A 20,422-nucleotide genomic window follows, 5' to 3' on the forward strand; every position below is an offset into this window, starting at 1 on the left:
TAGAGAAGACAATGGCACCCCACGCCAGGACCTTGCCGGGAAAATCCCATGGACGGAGGAGCCTGGTGGGCTGCAGTCCATGGGGTTGCGAAGAGTTGGACACGACTGAGCGACTTCATTTTCACTTTTCACTTTCATGCATTGGAGAAGGAAATGGCAGCCCACTCCAGTGTCTTGCCTCGAGAATCCCAGGGATGGGGAGCCTGGTGGGCTGACGTTTATGGGGTCGCACAGGGTCAGACATGACTGAATCGACTTAGCAGCAGCAGCAGCAGCAGCTACCACTTTAAGCTGAATGATTGAAGACAGATTAATCTCTCAAATCTTGCCTCTGCCAGGTGAGCAGCTCATGGTTAACTCATCATTTGGTTGTGAAAATAAAATGAGAGAGCCTACTATGGGGTCACACAGAGTCGGACACGACTGAAGTGACTTAGCAGCAGTAGCAGCAGCAGGATAAAATTGTTCAATGTATGGTTGTAGTTACACTGGTAGTCATTATTATGAATTCTCACAAATTGCGTGAAAATGCCTTACACTCACCACAGTATTGATACAAATGCTAACATACCTGTACTCTGTCCTCCTTTTAGGAGGCCTCCGCTTAGAAAGATATTTTTCCATTGATCACCATCCCCAGAAGACTTGCTTAACATAAAAGACAGCTGTTATGTAGTTGATTATTTTTATCAGCTTAGGTCATAGGCTGTCCATGTGTGCATTTCTTGAGCTTCATTTCCACCTAAATCACGCCCTGGCATTCAAGTAGCAAAATGATTCTCTAAGTAGAGATGGAGCAAAATCTGTTTTTGTGAATAGTGAATCCAGAATTCACTATTTTTTCCAATGGAAACTAATTAGGAGAGTAAAGTTGCAAGTTAAAAAAAAAAAAACCATTCTGTTCCAGCAGATATTTTAAAGTATTCACAGAAATCCTAAAATTTAGGCGTAATTATCAACTCTTCAAATGCAGTCTTCAAATGCAATCATTTACATTCCCACATCAAAGTTTATTGACTAGGCAATTATCTGTGGATCCAAATAAATGATTAAATTCACCAAGCCCTGAGGCAACACAGAGCATTGCTAGAGCACATGGTTCTCCTTTAACTTAGGATCTAAATGAAAGAGACATATGTTAAATATGTGGGGTATTTTTTTGGGGGGGTGGAGAGAAGAGATCTGTAAATGATGCTCAAATTTATGGAAAAATTAAATAAAGAAAGTGTTTAGGATCCAAGTGTATCCCTCCATTCTCCTAGAACCAAATTGAGACCTTAATTTGGAAAAACCATATAAACCTAGGCTAGTAACAAGTTACTTAATCCTCTATTGGATAGAAATGCTGGGTGTGCAGCAATTAATATATCTTTTAGGAATGACCCATTAGTGCCATATAGGAAAAACCACTCCTTCCTATGTCCTGGAATATGGTATTACAGCTGTGTTCCATGTAAATATCACTCATTAGCCTAGTTGAGGGTGTGGCCTGGAACAGAGCTAAAGGCTGTGGGAGCAGGCTGTCTGCTCATACTACATATGGGTAGACACAGGCATACCTCCTCATAGGGGGGCACTGACGACAGCCCAAACCCTGCATCTGTCTAGGAAAATGCATGCCCAAGAGCTAAGAGCATCCTCCAGTAATTCCATCATCTGCTCTTTTCCATGCCATTGTTACCCTCATCATTTAAATTTTGCAAAGCACCATCAAGTAACATATACTGAAACTTTTTGATGGGCTGGGATCCTGGGTTTCAAAAACAGAGAGTCACGGTGGCCCATGCATTCCTGGAAAATAAAAAATTTTAGGGTTTTCTGTAATAAAAAGTTTATGCTTTACCTTTAAGCCACATCAATTTATTCTTTCTAATATGCACATTATTTTTTACATGTTGAAAATGTGTGGAGAGTGACATGGGATTAGAGTTGAAAGTGGTGTTTTAAAGTTAACTTAGCCGTAGTTCACTTTTGTAAGATCCATATTTGACTAATAATTATTGAGTCTATTGAGAGTCTGAGTACTCTTGCTGCATTTGATTCTGTCCACAAATCTATGTTACAAATTGTTTTAATCTTTATTTAGTGGACAAAATAGAAAAAAGAAGAACTGTTCAGGTCAACAAAGGAATGAGCTTTGCCCAAGATCACAGAGTAAGATTTCTAGAGAAGTTATTTTAATAGTCACAAGTTAAATAATATTAAATATGTGTATATACACATATATTTTTGTATTTACATATACAAATAAAATTAATTTCATGTGATGTTTTAAAACATAGCTTTAAAATGTTATATATGTATGTATATACATGCATGCATGCCAAGTCGCTTGAGTCATGTCTGACTCTTTGTGACTCTATGAACTGTAGCCCACCAGGCTCTTCTGTTCATGGGATTCTCCAGGCAAGAACAGTAGAGTGGGTTGCCATGCCCTCCTCCAGAGGATCTTCCCCACCTAAGGATCAAAGTCACATCTAAGTCTCCTGAATTGGCAGGCGGTTTCTTTACCACTAATACCACCCGGGAAGACTACATATATACATATATATAGTAAAATTCTATATGTGTATATGTGTGTACATATTAACAGTATTTGAAATAGTAATTATAGTAACAGCTGCACATAGTGTTTTAAACTTTTAAGATTATTTACACATATATTGAGTGAAGTTGCTCAGTCGTGTTCGACTCTTTGCGACCCCATGGACTGTAGCCTACCAGGCTCCTCCATCCATGGGATTTTCCAGGCAAGAATACTGGAGTGGGTTGCCATATATTAAATGCCAATAAAAGTAATACTGTTATTACTAATGACTTTTTATTGTCAAAAATTTTGCTAATATTTGGGCATATGTAATTTAATCAAAGCAAATTTTATTATCATATTTTACAGATGAAGAAATAAATAAGGAAAATACCTAAAATAATTTACCCAATGATAAGGGGGAAAGGAACAGAACTGTTATGATTTAAACCCAAATTTTCTGGTTTCAAAGCATGTGTTCACTGGAATATATGTGTGGGCTGAAATTTGACGTTATGGACTTTATATACTTGATCGCCTTTCTCCATGACCAGGAAATGTGTCAGAAATTATTATAAACCTGAAACATAGCTTGTATCACTGAAAAATGATAGAAAATGTGTAATGCTCAATAATGGCACAGGCCCTAGATATTTCAGTTTCCGCTGCACAGACTTTAGTCACAAACTTTCTGTTCAGGATTGGAAATCATAACATTCTAAGTCAGGTTAACTCTCTACATGTGAAACCAACCCAGAGCCATGTATCTCCCCCATGTCATCTCCATAAAAGTTTAGGAATAAAATATTTTTGTACATTGCTTTTTTTATCATCATTTTAAATCACAAATTACTGTGCAAATAAGCAACCAAAAGCATAATGTGTTACTAGTTTAGATTTAGAATACTTTTCTATGTCTGTGAGTCTGTTTTTGTATAGCAGAAATTAACAACATTGTAAATCAACTATATTTCAATTAAACTTTTTTTAAAAAATTAAAAATAGAAGACTTCAATATGTGAATATCAGAATATAAGTACTATAAGGAAGCTTGATTGTATTGATCTTTTATTGGCTAACAAAAATATGAGGTGCTCACTCCAATGCTGGAAACCACTATTTGGGCTCCATACTTAGCTTAGTAGAATTGGGTAAGTCCCTGACAAAGTCAAGTAACTGGTTGGATTATGGCATAATCATGGCAAATGTAAAATGTTAACTAATAAAACATCTATCATATGAGAAGTCACATACATCTCATTTACAATCTTTAGTCAGATGTCCTCACAGACAGTTTATTTGACAAAGATTTTAGTGGCGCATTCTAACATCAGTGAAAGTCACTCAGTCATGTCCAATTCTTTGAGACCCCATGGACCATACAGTCCATGGAATTCTCAGGCCAGAATACTCGAGTAAGTAGCCTTTCCCTTCTCCAGGGGACCTTCCCAACCCAGGGATCAAACCCAGGTCTCCCAGCTGAGCCACAAGTGAAAAGAAAGTGAAGTCATTCAGTTGTGTCTGACTCTTTGCGACCCCATGGACTGTAGCCCACCAGGCTCCTCCATCCATGGAATTTTCTAGGCACAAGTACTGGAGTGGGTTGCCATTTCCTTCTCCAGGGGATCTTCCTGACCTGTGGATCGAACCTGGGTCTCCCACATTGCAGGCAGACACTTTTCTGTCTGAGCCACCAGGGAAGTCCAAATAAGTCCCATGGTATTCTCCAGGCCAGAATACTGGGGTGGCTAGTCTTTCCCTTCTCCAAGGGATCTTCCCAACCCAGGGATCGAACCCAGGTCTCCCACATTGCAGGCAGATTCTTTACCAGCTGAGCCACAAGGGAAGCCCAAGAATACTGGAGTGGAACATCAAGGAAGGGGAAAAAAGAAATAACATTTAAATAAATACCTGACCTATTATTCTGGCATGCAAATTAAATAGAAATGGAATAGTTGCACAGACTGTAACCTGGCTGTGGTCTAGTTGGAACTGCATCTGTATTTTGATGGTAAATTCAGAGTGAGAAAAGACAGAGTAACTGCAAGTTTGGCTTTTCTTTCCTAATAACATTTGCTCTGTGCTAGGATGCCCGACTTCGATGGTGGTGTAGGGTTTTATATTTTACAGAGTGAGATCATTTTAAAAATACTGTTATGCAGGCAATTAAGATTAAAGGCAAATTCCCCTTCACACTCCCTAGTAATATGCTTCTGTATCCAAAAGATAAGAACTTGAGAAATGGCTCACTGGGACAGGCCAATGGGCCTGGAGTCCAGGACTCCATTTCTGACCGAGATGGCAGAGGGTTTTATAGAGGAATGCATGGCTACCCTCCATGACATTAGCCTGAGGAAGCAGGAGATGGATATTAAGAACACGTGATGACCTTTCCTCATCTGTTATGAGTCTGACATCTAAGGATTTATCGCAATCGTTTGTGAATGTCTACATTTTTTTGTCCTCTGATGCCTTTATTGTGTTAGGCAGCCTTGGACTGGGAGTCAAAACATCCTTTGTTTCTGTCCAAATTCTTTCACCTACTAACTCAACGAACTTGGCAAATCTTTTTACTTCTCACAGCCTCATTTTTTTAACTTTTAACTTTAATTTTTTAACAGCAACATTTCTAAATATCTTACAGAATCCAGAGGCTTGTCCCCAGAGCCTAGCTGTTGACTCCTTGGAGATTATCAATATCAAAATTTGGAGTTCTCACTAGGCCACCCCTCTCTCAGATCATTGAGAATGCAAAATAAAAATCAGCACAGTGTTATTCTTAAAATAGACAATTGTTAATTTATCTCACCCAGGGGAGTATCCTTTCAACCTTGCCTTTAGTTTTCAAAATCAAAAATAATTTGTCCAAATACAATTATTAAATACTTACTATGTCCACAGGCTGCTCTTCTAATGACTAGTAATTTTTCCATGGTTTTATATACCTGTACACACTGCTGTTTTTAAAAATAGAACTCATTTTTTTTAATATTTATAAACTGTGTCTTCCTTCATATGTTTATTTACCTCTCAAAAAATTCAAGTTACTGAATAAACAATAACAGATCCTTCCAGAAACCTTGTTGTTTTTCTACAAAGAGAAGATATGAACATTACTGTAAAAAGAAATCTGAGGAAAAAAATAAATCAGTTTGTGAGAAGGAAGGAAGAAGCAGAAGTTTCCCCTCAAAGAGGGGATTTGCCATTAAACAAATTTTCAGAAATTCAAGTATATTGAACCAGTCAACATGCATTTTGCCTTCCCCAAAGAAGTTCCCAATTTGTAATTTTCTATCAGTTACCTACACTTTACCATTTCTGACATGTACTGACCTTTCCATATTAATGTGTTCTTTACTAGATCTACAGTTTTGCTAATACAGCTGTCAGAAGAGTGTTGTTGTCAGATGTGAGGATGGGAGCGGTCAGCAGTTTCAGTAACATCCTTTTTAGTAAGATCATGAATTTAAAAAGATGGTCCAGAACCGTAGCTAACTCTCTCAGATAATATAAACTGGGAGACAAGTGGAATATTGCAAATAATGTATTTCAAAGAGCTCAAAGAGAAAATTTTTTAAAAAGAAGGAAATTAATAAATTCCTAGGAAGATGAAGCCTTTTCTCTCTCACAAACATCACTCATTTTGAAAGAATAACTCTAAAAATTCCCTTTGTTCATATTTACCTTTACCAAGACTGCTACTCTTGTTCAAATCAAGTGCAGTTTTTGCTTCCAGTGATTTATTCTGTAATTCCACTTTGCTAATGATCGTTCCTCTCCGTTTTCATTGAAACATTTATGAAGTAAACTCAGGAAGAGAACAGGGGAATTCCTTTGAAACTTACCCAGCTCCTGCTGCGTTTGACCTCCCATTTCATCAAGCCATCCTGTGTGATGGTGGACACAATATCTGAGACAATTAGATTTCAAACCTGCTAACCACTTTGTCGCATTTGTAATCATTCTCCAAGTAGCATTTGGCATCATTATCTTGGTTTCTTCATTCACTTTAAGACCGAGTCCTCAGAACAACCTTATTTGTTTGTAATTGTTCTGCCCAGTCTCTAAAATATCTGTAATTGTTTTGCATTTGAATCAAATTTATTAACAGACATATGGTTATAACAGAGAAAGCACTCCAGCTGGTGAAGCCCTAAGCAAAGCCCACAATAATTTGATCATTTGCAAATCATTGTCACTTGAATGTTTTCTTAGTGCAGCTTAATTATGACTCAACCAGTCCAGAATACAATGCACTTCCTGGGAAGAGAAGAAATTGAGAGTTCTCAGTACAAAGCGGGCAAGCTTTGTTATGCATGTACACCTCTTCTGTACAACTGAACATCTGCTAATAAATGTGTTTCCAGTCTCAATGATAGCTTTTGCCTTCATCATTCAAACCTGGCATGAAATTTACATCAACTGAGAATTCATGTTATTTACTCATTGCTAACTATTACAACCCCATTAAAATTTAGCCTATAATACCCTCTGGAAAATTAGAAATGTTTATAAAAATAAATGCACAAATAAGACAGAGCCTTTTTTTCCCATAAGTTCCTTGACAGGTGGTCACCTTGAAATTATGCTACAATAATACAGCCGATTTTTTTAAAAAATGATCTCGATACAGAAGGTAATCAAGAGCTCTTGGGAGCCACCTCTGCGTTTTTCCAAGCAATCTTTTCTGCAGTTTAAATGTGTTCATACAAATCCTAAATGACATAGAAAGCAATTTTTCCCTTCAAACGATGGAGATCAGTCATAGCATTATAATTAAATGTCACAGAATGGCAAATAATTATCTTACTTAAATGGTTAATATAGGAAAAACCCATTAACTATCAGTCCTGAATATGCAAAAATGATGCTTGCGACTCTATTGATATAATTAAACTTAAAAGCAGGTTTTGCTTGTGTGGCCTCACCTGCTACTGACATATCAAGTTTGAGAATGGGTATTAACTAGAGGATACCAAGTCCAATAATTTTAATCATACTCCAGCCCACCCCTATTTAGATTAAGTATGCAAATCTAAAAATCCTCACAGTCTTTATTTGCCAAAAAGAGTATCAGGATCAACTTTTTCCATGTGAGGGGCTCAGTAAATGTGAAATTAGTAGCAGCTTCCTTGCCATGGCCTGTCTTTCTTTTCCAACTGTTTCCTACTGCTTTGGCAGATTCTTGAAATTTACTCTAATGCAGGACTTTTCACCTCTTCCAAGGGATAAGGACTAAACTAAGCTCATAGCTTACTCCTGGCAGCCAAAACATTACACAGATCCTATCATTCAGAATGTTACTTAATTCTGCAAACCTGCTGAAAAATCCAGTAATTGTGGTGCAACGTGGTACCACACTGTCAAATCTTTCTCTCAGCATCCTTTTCCCCTTTCTTATAGTGGAGACCATTATCATCCAACTTTCTTGCTCAGGGTGGTTGCTTTACTCCCCAAGAGCCTACACTTCTAGAAAGAAATAAGGAGTTTGTTGTGAGCAAATCCCTAAAGTCTGGCTCATAACCATTTCTCCTCTGAGAGGGCCCAGGGCGGTTCAGTAAATCCGATGCTCACATCATGCCAGGAGCATCCCATATAACACAGGGCAGATACATCAACTAGGCAACAGGGCCTCATGAAGGAATATGATAAAAGGCCCATACAAGTCCATCCCTCTGACCTTGATGCTTCTGTATTTGTCAAGACAAAAGATCAGCAAATAAAAACCAGAACAGAAATAGAAATATTACTAGAACAACAAAAAAAGACCATATTTTTTCCTTTAGTCAATATTGTTGAAGTTTGTATCAATCCACAGGGGAGGAAAGATTGGAAGTTAAAACCTGAACCACACTCTTACAAACAAGTACAATGTATGTGTTACAGATACATTAAACAAGCAAGACTCCTGGGTATAGGAGTAAAACAATGTGTTTTTGTTTTTTTTTTTTTTTTTTCTCTCTCTCTCTCTCTCAACAACTCTCTAAAACATATTTAGTTGGAAAATATTCTTACCTGCTCCTGGATGAAAACTCCAAGGGTACCTAACTTTCTTGATCCATCTTAGGCAACGAAAAGTCCTATGGTTGAATAACAAATCAATTTCAAATCAATTTCAGTGCAGTTATTGAAATATCTGGTTTTAAAATCAGTAGAAATTCTGGACTTGGCTTGAAGTTAAATCTTCTCTGAAGTACTCTACCTGGACCCATATAAAGCAGAAAGTCAAGTAAAAGAGTTATTATGATCCCTCTATCTTTTCCTGCCTTATGCTTCAACCCTCCTCTCATCTCACCCAACAGGGGTCTGATTACATTTCTTGAGGACAACTGGGGAAGGAGAAAAGGTGAAAGAAGAAAGATTCTGCTCCCCAGACCTGGCTTGTATATACAGTCAACTGTGCATTTGTTAGGCTTTTTGGAGATCTCTTTATTAATGTCCCTTTGTACAGTAAAGGCAAGCTCCTCATTTTGGCTTATAAGAAACTTTACATAATTTTTTCCCTAAGGTTTCTTTCTTCCCATGAGTAATATTCCTGGACAGGACTCAGAAAATCCAATGGTGCCTTTCTCTCTCTTTGTCTTTCCCTTTCTCATTCTGTGCATGTGTTTGTATGGGTTGGCATGGCCCATATTGTACACAGAAGACACACATACTATTACTATACACAGACTTGGGGCAGGCAGGTCAACCTCTACACAACAGCAAACTTTATCATCATTGTCACCTTCTGGGCAACTAACCAGGTCATGTCTCCCAAGTAGGAGACCAACACTGATCCACTGGGTTGACCACATTTGGGAGATGCATATTAAGTTCTCCAAGAAATCATTTAAGTCTTCTCTCTAGATGCGAGGTGAGTAAAACTCACAACACAACTCTTGCCAAACAATCCTCCTCCCATATTTGTCCTTACCTCTAAAATCTAATTCCTTTTATAACTTTATTATAATTATAAAGTTATAACTTTATATATGTAGACTTTGTCAGAGTCTACAAAACCATCTTTAGTCTCTCTGGGACCTTCCAAGGGTCACTGGGAAAATGGACATCAGAATTGTTACACTGAAGGACAGGGACACTGGGATATCCCATGCCTTGTCAGTTAAGGGTTTCTTCTTTAGGAATTATCTCCTCTGTTCATCTTATATAGAAGGAAAGTGGGCTACAAATTTAAAGTTGAGGAAGCAAGGCACATGAAGGACAACTCAAAAGTAGTATGATGGGATGAAATTGTTATAAGGAGTTGGAAACAGGATATAGTTAGGAGAGGGTGGGATGTTTGAAATTAAGATTATGGAAATATTGCCACTGCTAGTAAGGAAACAGTGTAGCTATCTGTTGGAATTGGATTGCTGAAGTGGGATGGGAGACAAGATCACTGAAAGAAAATGAAGTCGCTCAGTCATGCCCAACTCTTTGCGACCCCATGGATTGTAGCCTACCAGGCTCCTCTGTCCATGGGATTTTCCAGGCAAGAATACCTGAGTGGGTTGCCATTTCCTTCTCCAGGAGATCTTCCCAACCCAGGGATTGAACCTGGGTCTCCTACATTGCAGGCAAACGCTTTATTATCTGAGCCACCAGGGAAGTCTCTAAGATCACTGAAGTAGAGATCAAATTGAGAATGTATTGAAAGATTTCCCCACTTGAATGATGAAATCTCAAAAAAAAAAAAAAAATGAATACAAGTGTTGAGTCGGAGAGACTGACATTGAGCTAGAAGCTGAAATCTTCAAGTTAATGAAAGAAGTAGCCTAGGAATTGGTAGATGCCTACAGAAAGAAAGAATGGTGTGCAATGATATACCCAAGGCTTTAACTATTATTTAGAATTACAGGAGCATGGTGGTAATAAAAGACATACTGGATTTCTGTTTGTTTGTTTTATTATAGTTTTTTTTTTTTTTTTTTAATTCTCTACAGACCATAAATACCTTAATTACCTGGAGCTGGAGAAGACTACACCACCACTCATTTTGATACATCTTAGAAAGTGTGCAGTATATATTGAGGGTATGAGATTTCTTAAATTTTAGTGACACTAAGGGTAAACAGAATGCTCTAAAAGCATCAGTAGAGACTGAAAAATGTTTCTATACCACTTCTAGGCACAAGAGTATGAGGAATAAAGGAAAGATTGTTTAAGAGGGCTATACAAGAGGGAGTATTTCAGGGGCCAGTCAGGAAAAATACGTTGAAGAACAAATTAGTAATGGTGACTTCCAGAGAGAGCAGTGGGTTATTTTAGGGTTTGAGGTTCTGGATAAAGTATTAGAAAAACTTGAGAGTGTTGAAGAGAGACCAGCCAGGTATTAGGTAGAGCAAGAGTGGGAAGGAATGTTCAGAGCATTAATTGAAGATTTAGGAGATTTTGCTAAATACTGACTGATTTCCAGAAGGTACATGTTAGTTGCTCAGTCATGTCTGACTCTTTGTGACTCCTGGACTGTAGCCCATCAGGCTCCTCTGTCCATGGGATACTCCAGCCAAGAATACTCGAATAGGTTGACATTTCCTCCTCCAGGAAGAGAGTACAGTGAGGTTGGATACAACCCTCCTCCAGAGGGTACAGTGAGGTTGTTTCAGGAGCTGGAGAAGATGAAAATGGTATTAGTAAAGTAACTGTCAAGAGTCATGTTGGAATTAAAGGCTTGGAGATGTGGAATCACCTAAATCCATTAATCATTAAAGAGATCTAAGATTCTTAAAGAAATAGAATCAGTAACTTAAAATCAGTAAATTTCCGAGTATAGAAAAATTTGATGTCCCCTTTCAAGTTACTGATTATTGCTATTGTAAATGGAATATTCATTACAATTCCATTTTTAATTTACTGTTTCTGAGTATAAAAAAACTATTGATTTTTGTATACTAATTTATTTCCAGTGAAATGTTTGAACATCATTAATTCAAAGGATTATCTATAGATTTTCCTAGATTTTCTGTTTAAACAATCATAACATATATATATAAGGAGGGTTTTGTTTCTTCCTATCCAGTCCATTTAGTTGTCATTTATTCTTATTTTTTAATTTTTTATTTTATATTGAAAGTGAAAGTCACTCAGTAGTATCTGATTCTTTGTGACCCCATGGACTAAACAGTCAAATACTAAACAGTATTCTCCAGGCCAGAATACTGGAGTGGGTAGATGTTCCCTTCTCCAGGGGATCTTCCCAACTCAGGGATCAAACCCAGGTCTCCTGCATTGCAGAAGGATCCTTTACCGGCTGAGCCACCAGGGAAGCCAAAGAATATTAAAGTGAGTAGTCTATCCCTTCTCCAGCAAATGTCCACAACCCAGGAATCAAACCAGGGTGTCCTGCATTGCAGGCATATTCTTTACCAACTGAGCTATTTGGGAAGCCCCATAAATCAAATCCAGAAGGTTATAGGTGAATCCTGTCCGTCTTTGAGGGAATAAAGCTTCCATTTCTGCTTCATAAGCACCATTCCAGAGAGGTGAAAAACAAGAAAGTCCTCCCCAAAGTCTACATGAATTCTATACTAGAAGGAAAAGTATAGGCAAATCTCACTTCATAAACTAGCTGAAAAAATCCTGTAGTAAAACTAGTAAACTGCATCTATCCATTATTTTAAAAATTATAAGAAGGCAGAATTTATCAAGAAAGGTTAATGACACAAAATTTATTCACCATACTAAGGAGAAAAATAAAAAGCTTATAATCTCCTCTATAGAAGTCCAACATTATGACAAAATTGAACATCCTTTTATGATTAAACAATAGCAAACTAGAAATACAATGGGATTTTTTAATCTGAAAAAAAGTTATCCAAAGTCTACAGTGACTTTTATTCTTAATGGTACATTATCACTTGCATAATAAGTACAAGGATAAGCACAAGTCTTTGAATGCTTCACCAAATGATTTAACTTTTTTACAATCATCTCTTGGCCCTTTATACTTTCATGCAAGCATTAGAGTCTGTTTTTCGTGTTCAGATTTTTTTTTAATCACATTTAGCATTTTAAATGAAATTGCATTGAATATATAGATTAATTTGAGAATTGTTATCTTTAAAATATTTACTCTGCCTACATATGAACAAACAGGAACACATTCCTCTTTTTCTAGATCTTTTGTTTAGTTCTATAATAGTGTTATATTTTAAAGTTTTAAACAGCATATATTAGATTTATTCTTTTGTACTTAATTGCTTTTATTGCTATTGTAAATGGCATCTTTATTAAAATTATATTGTAATTAGCCTCCAATTAAAATAAATAAATTTATATTTTTAAAAATTCCATTTTTAATTTACTGTTTCTAAGTATAGAAAAACTATCAATTTTTGTATACCAATTTGTTTCCTGTAAAGCTTCTGAACATCATTAATTCAAAGAATTATCTATAGATTTTCTTAGATTTTCTATCTAAACAATCATAACATCTATATATAAGGAGGGTTTTGTTTCTTCCTATCCAGTCCATTTAGTTGTCATTTATTCTTATTTATCTTATGAATTCAATAAAAACATCTACTACTGCTTTATCGATTATGCCAAAGCCTTTGACTGTGTAGATCACAACAAACTGTAGAAAATTATTCAAGAGATGGGAACACCAGACCACCTGACCTACATTTTGAGAAATCTGTATGCAGGTCAAGAAGCAACTGTAGAACCAGACGTGGAACAACAGACTGGTTCCAAAGCAGGAAAAGAGTACATCAAAGCTGTATATTGTCACCAAGCTTATTTAACTTATATGCAGAGTAAATCATGAGAAATGCCGGGCTGGATGAAGCACAAGCTGTAATCAAAATTGTTAGAAGAAATATCAATAACCTCAGATACTCAGATGACACCCCACTTAGGCAGAAAGTGAAGAAGAACTAAAGAGCCTCTTGATAAAAGTGAAAGAGGAGAGTGAAAAAGTTGGTTGGCTTAAAACTCAACTTTCAAAAACTGAGATCATGGCAGCTGGTCCCATCACTTCATGGCAAATAGATGGGGAAACAATGGAAATAGTGAGAGACTATATTTTCTTTGGGGTCCAAATTCATTGCAGATCGTGACTGCAGCCATGAAATTAAAAGACCCTTGTTCCTTGGAAGAAAAGTTATAACCAAACTAGACAGCATATTAAAAAGCAGAGACACTACTTTGCCAGAAAAGGTCCGTCTAGTCAAAGCTTTGGTTTCTCCAGTAGCCATGTATGGATATGAGAGTTGGACTAAAAAGAAACCTGAGCACTGAAAAATTGACACTTTTGAACTGTGGTGTTGTAGAAGACTCTTGAGAGTCCCTTGGACTGCAAGGTGATCCAACCAGTCCAACCTAAAGGAAATCAGTCCTAAATATTCATTGAAAGGACTGATGTTGAAGCTGAAACTCCAATACTTTGGCCACCTGATGCAAAGAACTGACTCACTGGGAAAGACGCTGATGCTGGGAAAGATTGAAGGCAGGAGAAGAAGGGGACGACAGAGAATGAGATGGTTGGATGGCATCACTGACTCAATGGACTTGAGTTTGAGCAAGCTCTGGGCGTTGCTGATGGATAGAGAAGCCTGGCATGCTGCAGTCCACGGAGTTGCAAACAGTCAGACAAAAATGAGCCAGTGAACTGAACTGATTATTATTTTTAATTTTTTATCTTATATTGAAGTACTTTTGAATTACATTATTCTGTTAGTTTCGGGTGTACAGTAAAGTGATTCAGTTATACATATTTATATGTCTATTATTTTTCAGATTCTTTTCCCATATAGGTTATTACTGAGTACTGAGTATAGGTCCCTGTGCTACATAATACAGGGTATTGTGTTAGGTCTACACTGATTATCTGTTTTATGTATAATAAGCATATATGTTAATCCTAACCTTGTAATTTATCCCTTCTTGTAGCCTTTCCTCTTTGGTAATCATAACTCTGTTTTCAAAGTTTTGAGTCTTCTGTTTTGTAAATAAGTTTATTTGTATTATTTTTTCTATTCACATATAAATGCTATCATAAGATATGTGTCTTTCTCTCTCTGATTTACTTCACTTAGCATGATAATTTCTAGGCCCATCTATGTTGCTGCAAGTGGCATTATTCCTTTCTGCTTTCTAGCTGAGTAATATTACATCTTCTTTACCCATTCATCTGTCTATTGTCTTTTAGGTTGCTTCCATATCTTGGTTATTTTAAGTAGTGCTTCAGTAAGGTGCATGTCTCTTTTCAAATTATGGTTTTATGCCTGATCTTATTGTATTAATCTGGTAACTTTGAGTAGAAGCAAGTGGTCACTGCCTCCCCTAAGATTTCTAATAAGAAAAACTACTAGTTACATGACAAATACCCATGACAAACAGAAGCAAGAAAGAGAATATATGTAGCTGTAGTTTTGATGTGTTTGTGGCTGGAGGTGATCTCAGGGTCTTCATACTTTGCCATCTTGATCTCACCTTTCAAATTATGTTTCTTTTCTATGATGCTACAAAATGCAAAGATAACTCCTTTTTTTTTCCTTTGTCAACCAAAATGTAGCTGCTAAGAAACTAAAAATGCAAGGAAGTTTTTTTTTTTTTTTGGATAGTTTTATGAAACTGAAGAAACCAATATTTGAATAAAGAACCATCAAAAAGTAACCGCCATAATAAATATTTCAAGCTTGCAGTTGAAACTTCTGAAATGGGCAGGTTAAGTTGATAGGCTCATATTTTGTTAACTTTCTGGAAGCTTGAACTACCTCTGAAAGGAGATGGACTCATCCATTACCTCTACAATGTTTCATGCTCATTGTCCAACATTCACTACAAAGTGTCCATGTATGCAAGGAAATAGGAAAAAATTACTAAAACCCGGGAGAAAAGACAGACTTTAAAACATATGGAGGGTTCAGGATGGGGAACACATGTATGCCTGTGGCGGATTCATTTTGATATTTGGCAAAACTAGTGCAATTATGTAAAGTTTAAAAATAAAATAAAATTAAAAAAAAATCATATCTATAAATTATCTAAATGTTTTATGCATCATAGAGGAAGTTTAGAATAATTATGAACAAGGTAATAGAGAAATATACAGAGAATTTTGCCCAGCATTAGAATACACAGAAAGAGAAAAAAAAAAAAAAACTGAGAAGTAGTCAATTGAAACTAATACTTAAGTGGATGGATTTGACAGCATATTGCACAAATAGGAATGGAAGGTTTGGAAACAAAAAGGAAGATGATGAGTAAATATTGAAGTAACATCAGCTTTAACATTTTTTAACATTAGTTCATAATATAAATTTTTAATATGTGCTTACTTCACATTTGAATGATAGATGTTTTTAGCTTTTCAAAAATTTTATTTGTACAGTATTTGGAAGTTCTACTGAGATGCCCAAATGTATTACCTCATGAGGGAAGGCACACAGACCGTCTGGTGTTAGCTGACAGTAAAGGGAATGTAAATGGATATGAAGGAGTACGTCAAGGCTGTATATTGTCACCCTGATTATTTAACTTATATGCAGAGTACATCATGAGAAATGCTGGGCTGGAAGAAGAACCAGCTGGAATCAAGATTGCTGGGAGAAATGCCAATAACCTCAGATATACAGATGACACCACCCTTATGGGTGAAAGTGAAGAGGAACAAAAAAGCCTCTTGATGAAAGTGAAAGAGGAGAGTCAAAAAGGTGGCTTAAGGCTCAACATTCAGGAAACTAAGATCATGGCATCTGGTCCCATCAGTTCATGGGAAATAGATAGGGAAACAGTGACACACTTTATTTTTTGGGGCTCCAAAATCACTGCAGATGGTGATTGCAGCCATGAAATTAAGACGCTTACTCCTTGGAAGGAAAGTTATGACCAACCTAGATAGCATATTCAAAAGTAGAGACATTACTTTGCCAACAAAGGTCCATCTAGTCAAGGTTATGGATTTTCCAGTCGTCATGTACGGATGTGAGAGTTGGTCTGTGAAGAAAGCTGAGTGCTGAAAAATTGATGCTTTTGAACTGTGGTGTTGGAGAAGACTCTTGAGAGTCCCTTGGACTGCAAGGAGATCCAACCAGTCCACCCTAAAGGAGATCAGTCCTGGGTGTTCTTTGGAAGGACTGATGTTGAAGCTGAAACTCCAATACTTTGGCCACCTCATGCCAAGAGTTGATTCATTGGAAAAGACTCTGATGCTGGGAGGGATTGGGGGCAGGAGGAGAAGGGGACGACAGAGGATGAGATGGCTGGATGGCATCACCAACTCGATGGACATGAGTTTGAGTGAACTCCGGGAGTTGGTGATGGACAGGGAGGCCTGGCGTGCTGCAATTCATTGGGTCGCAAAAAGTCGGACACGACTGAGTGACTGAACTGAACTGAACTGAAATGTGTGTGAATAAAAGGACAGGATGTCTATCAGTTATATCCTTGGGTCCAAATGCAGCAAAGGATGTCATTGTTTATCCTATTAACACCACTCTTTTAAGGACTCCTAAAAATTGTAACCAATAAGAAACTAGGAGAACCTGCAACAGGATAGAGTAGATTTACTGTAAGAAGTGAGTGCATATGAGTAGCTTAAGGTTTAGACTATAGAAATTACTATTGATGATTTACCCATACACATTTGAATTCCTTTTACCAGGTTGATGTGACCATTATCCAGTTGCTAAGAGTACTGCTGCCCACATCTGCAAACTTCTCTGAGGATTATCACCTCTCCAGGAGTGCCTGGAATTTATTCCTATCTTCTCTCAAGGGAAGTCATAGCCAATACCTGATTGCTGTAAGAAGGTACAAAAGTCTTGCAAAAGTTCCAGTCTCTTGCTTCAGGATATGTGCGAGGGGATTGATATATTCTGCTTTTTCATTCATGCTCCAGAGACTTCCAAATAATTATACTCAGGCTGGATTTCACCTGAAGACCTTCCTCACTGTCCTCTTTCTTCTTTCTCTAAAGTGTTCACCCAATAAATCACTTGCACAAGGAGGCCACATAAGTCGTTTTATTATACTTCACTTTCTCACACTTCACAAATACTGCAGTTTTTTACAAATTGAAGATTTGTGGCATTCAGCAATACTATCAGCACTGTTTTTCCACCAGCATTTGTTCACCTGACCTCTCTGTGTCACATTTTAGTACTTCTCACAATATTGCAAACTTTTTACTATTATTTTGTTTGTTACAGTGATCCATGATCAGGGATCTTTGCTGTATCTATTGCAAAAAGATCATGACTAGTTGATGATTCAGATGGTAGAATATCACATGTTTGACCTAATGTTTACCCATAGGCTCAAGAAGATGTTGCTCCTCTGAACACCTGCCTTCACATAGCACACTTGCCCCATGAATTTCACCCTCTTTAGCACCATCACTGCTGTGTGTTTGAGCTTGGCTTCTCTGTACCACAGTTTGAAACTACTCCTCAGAGATGTTTCTCACTTACAAGGATCAGAGTTCTAAGCTATATATTGTCTAATATTTGGAAACTAACACTTCCCCAACTCAATGGACATGAGTTTGGGTAAACTCCAGGAGTTGGTGATGGACAGGGAGGCTTGGCATGATGCAATTCATGGGGTCGCAAAGAGTCAGACACAACTGAGAGACTGAACTGAACTGAACACTTCTTATATGGCTGGAGTCATGGCTGCATGGCAATGGAGCGACTTGGAGAAGATACCCTATGTCCAAGGGCAGAGAAGTCACAGCAAGATGGTAGGTGGGGCAAAATCACATTTAGAATCAAACCCCATACTGGCCAGAGATGGTCAGATGGCTCAAAGAAACCTTGTGCACACCAGGACCCAAATAGCCCACAGAGACTAAGACAGAACTGTGTTTGAGTGTCTCCTGAGGAGGTATGGGTCAGCAGTGGACTGTTGTAGGGGCAGGGGCTCTGGGTGCAGTAGATCTTGGTATAGCATAAACACTCTTGGGGAGGTCACCATTAACCCACCATGGAGCCGCCAGAACTTACACAGGACTGGGAAACAGACTCTTGCAGGACACAAACAAAACCTTGCACACTCCAGGACCCAGGAAAAAGGAGCAGTAACTCCAAAAGAGACTTGCCCATGAGTGTTCAAGCATCTCCAGCAGACACATGGGTCGGTGGTGGCCTGCTGCAGGGTTGGGGCACTGCATGCAACAATGCATGCATAGTGCCTGTTGAAGGTCTTCCTTCATTACCTCCACCATAGTTTGGCCTCAGGTCAAATAACAGAAAATTGGATTAAAGATCTACTGAGCAAGGCCTCGCCCGTCAGAACAAGACCCAGTTTCCCCCTTAGTCAGTCTCTCCCATCAGGAATCTTCCATAAGCCTCTTATTCTCCATCAGAGGGCAGAAAGAATGAAAACCACAATCACAGAAAACTAACCAACCTAATCACACGGACTGCAGCCTTGTCTAACTCAATGAAATGATGAGCCATGCCATGTAGGGCCACCCAAGATGGATAGGTCATGCTGGAGAGTTCTGACAAAATGTGGTCCACTGGAGAAGGGAATGGCAACCACTTCAGTATTCTGGCCTTGAGAACCCCATGAACAGTATGAAAAGGCAAAAAGGTAAGACACTGAAAGATGAACTACTCAGGTTGGTGGTGCCAAATAGGTTACTGGAGATCAGGGGAGAAATAACTCCAGAAAGAATGAAGAGATGGAACCAAAGCAAAAATGACACACAGTTGTGGATGTTACTGGTGATGGAAGTAAAGTTTGATGTTGTAAAGAGCAATATTGCATAGGAGCCTAGAATGTTAGATCCATGAATCAAGGCAAATTGGATGTGGCCAAACAGGAGATGGCAAGAGTGAACATAAATATTTTAGAAATCAGCCAACTAAAATGGACTGTAATGGGTGAGTTTAACTCAATGAGCATTATATCTACTACTCTGGGCGAGAATCACTTATAAGAAATGGAGTAGCCATCATAGTAAAAAAGAGTCCGAAATAAAGTACTTGGATGCAGTCTCAAAAATTACAGAATGATCTCTGTTCATTTCCAAGGCAAATCATTCAATATCACAGCAATCCAAGTCTATGCCCCAACCAGTAATGCTGAAGAAGTTGAACAGTTCTATGAAGATCTACAAGACCTTCAAGAAATAACACCCCAAAAAAGGTGTCCTTTTCATTACAGGGGACTGGAATGCAAAAGTAGGAAGTCAAGAAACACCTGGAGTAACAGGCAAATTTGGCCTTGGAGTACAGAATGAAGCAGAGCAAAGGCTAATAGAGTTTTTCCAAGAGAACACACTGGTCATAGCAAACAACCTCTTCCAATAACACAAGAGAACACTCTACACATGGACATCACCAGATGGTCAATACCAAAATAAGACTGATTATATTCTTTGCAGCCAAAGATGGAGAAACTCTATTTAGTCAGTATAAACAATACCAGGAGCTGACTGTGGCTCAGATCATGAACTCCTTATTGACAAATTCAGACTTAAATTGAAGAAAGTAGGGAAGACCACTAGACCATTCAGTTATGACCTAAATCAAATCCCTTACGAGTATACAGTGGAAGTGAGAAATAGCTTCAAGGGATTAGATCTGATAGACAGAGTGCCTGAAGACTATGGACAGAGGTTTGTGACACTGTAACAGGAGGCAGTGATCAAGATCATCCCCAAGAAAAAGAAATGCAAAAAGGCAAAATGATGGTCTGAGGCGGCCTTACAAGTAGCTGAGAGAAGAAGAGAAGCTAAAGGCAAAGAAGAAAAGGAAAGATATACCCATGTGAATGCAAAGTTCCAAAGAATAACAAGGAAAGATAAGAAAGACTTCCTCAATCATCAGTGTAAAGAAATAGAGGAAAACAATGGAATGGAAAAGACTAGAGATCTCTCCAATAAAATTAGAGATACCACGGGAACATTTCATGCAAAGATGGGCTCACTAAAGGACAGAAATGGCATGGACCTTACAA

General features: G+C 37.8%; 1 long non-coding RNA gene across 4 annotated transcripts in view; it reads left to right on the plus strand.

Moving 5' to 3' along the window:
- Window positions 1–20,422, plus strand: part of LOC113898349 — a 304,517-nt gene that overhangs the window by 219,774 nt on the left and 64,321 nt on the right. For all 4 annotated transcript variants that reach the window (XR_003512615.1, XR_003512617.1, XR_003512616.1 and 1 more), the window contains exon 7: window positions 17,118–17,266. This is a non-coding gene — a long non-coding RNA (uncharacterized LOC113898349). The remainder of the gene's footprint in view (window positions 1–17,117; window positions 17,267–20,422) is intronic.

Source organism: Bos indicus x Bos taurus, chromosome 9 (genome assembly GCF_003369695.1).
Source record: "Bos indicus x Bos taurus breed Angus x Brahman F1 hybrid chromosome 9, Bos_hybrid_MaternalHap_v2.0, whole genome shotgun sequence".
Taxonomy (NCBI): domain Eukaryota; kingdom Metazoa; phylum Chordata; class Mammalia; order Artiodactyla; family Bovidae; genus Bos; species Bos indicus x Bos taurus.